The sequence below is a fragment of the Ursus americanus genome, chromosome 1 (assembly GCF_024610735.1).
Source record: "Ursus americanus isolate L20-20 chromosome 1, mUrsAme1.1.p, whole genome shotgun sequence".
Classification (NCBI taxonomy): domain Eukaryota; kingdom Metazoa; phylum Chordata; class Mammalia; order Carnivora; family Ursidae; genus Ursus; species Ursus americanus.
Genome location: NC_142127.1, coordinates 81,505,877 through 81,507,265, shown reverse-complemented (window position 1 = coordinate 81,507,265; position 1,389 = coordinate 81,505,877). Strand labels below are relative to the sequence as shown.

The window sequence follows — 1,389 nt, the reverse complement described above, 5'->3', positions numbered from 1 at the left end:
GACTTCTTTTGATTAAGATTTACATAGTGTATCTTTTCCTGGCTCTATTCTAAAATTGAGATACAATTCAGATACTAGGGAAAAGTCACCCTTCTAAAGAGTACAATTCTGTGGGTTTTAGCATATTCACAAAGTTGCGCAACTGTTACGACTAACTAATTTCAGAACATTTTCATCACCATATAAAGAAACCGCCATACCTATAGCAGTGTACTTCCCACTCTCACCTTCCCTAGCCCCTAAGAACGATTAACTTACTTTCTGCCCCTATGGATTTGCTTACTTTGGACATATAATATAAACGGAACCATATACTATGTAGCCTTTTGTGCCTAACTTCTTTCTCTTAGCTTAATCCATGTAGTAACATGTATTAGTTCTTCATTCCTTTTTATGGCTTAATAATATTCCATTTTAGGATATGCCACATTTTTGTTCATCCTCTGATAAACACAGCTGATGCACATTTGGGTTGTTTCCACTTCTTGGATGCCGTGAATTGTGCTGCTATGCACATTGGTGTACCAGTATTTATATGGATATATGTTTTCAATTTTCTTGTGTATATGCCTAGGAATGAAACAGGAATATACCTATATATAGATATATACATATATATATCTCCTATACATCCTATAAACATATATATCTATAGTTATATATAACTATTTTTTTTTCTTTCTTCTTTTTTTTTTTTAACAGGGGAAAGCGCGAACGCAGTCCCCCACTACCACAAATTATGCAGTCGAGTTTCCCACATTTGGGGAAATCGCAGGGGTCAGCACATCTGGAGTGCAATGGATAAGCCCTGCCCTGGGAAAACCACCTTTGTGATCATGGTATCTCCCCTGCCAGGTAAGTTATATAACTATTTTTTAATAATTTGAATGAGTGCTAAACTTTTTTCAAAGCAGCTACACCATTTTACATTTTACATTCTTCATACCAGCAATGTATGAAGGTTTCAGTTTTTCCACATCATTACCAAAATTGGTATAGCTTGTCTTTTTTTTTTTTTTAATTTTAGCTATTCTAATGGGTGTGAAGTAATATATCATTGTGGCTTTGATTTGCACATACCTAGTGACTAATGATATTGAGCATTGTTTCATATGCTTCTTGTCCATTTATATATCTTACATGGAAAATTATCTGTTCAAATTCTTCACTCATTTTGAAAATTGAGTTACATATCTTTTATTGTTGAGTTGGAAGTGTTTTTTTTACATATTTTGGCTGTTAATCCTTTATCAGATATATGATTTGCAAATATTTTATCTAATTCTGTGGCTTATCCTTTCACTTTCTTGATACTGTCCACTGAAACAGTTTTTGATTTTGATGAGGTCTGATATATCCATTTTTATCTTTGGTTTACTGTATTTTTGG

General features: G+C 33.2%; 1 non-coding gene across 1 annotated transcript; it reads right to left on the bottom strand.

Moving 5' to 3' along the window:
* Positions 1-699: 699 nt before the first annotated feature.
* LOC123798325 (U1 spliceosomal RNA) lies at positions 700-863 on the bottom strand. Its single transcript, XR_006781248.2, has one exon. It is a non-coding gene; the product is annotated as a U1 spliceosomal RNA (small nuclear RNA).
* Between the last annotated feature and the right edge of the window lie 526 nt (positions 864-1,389).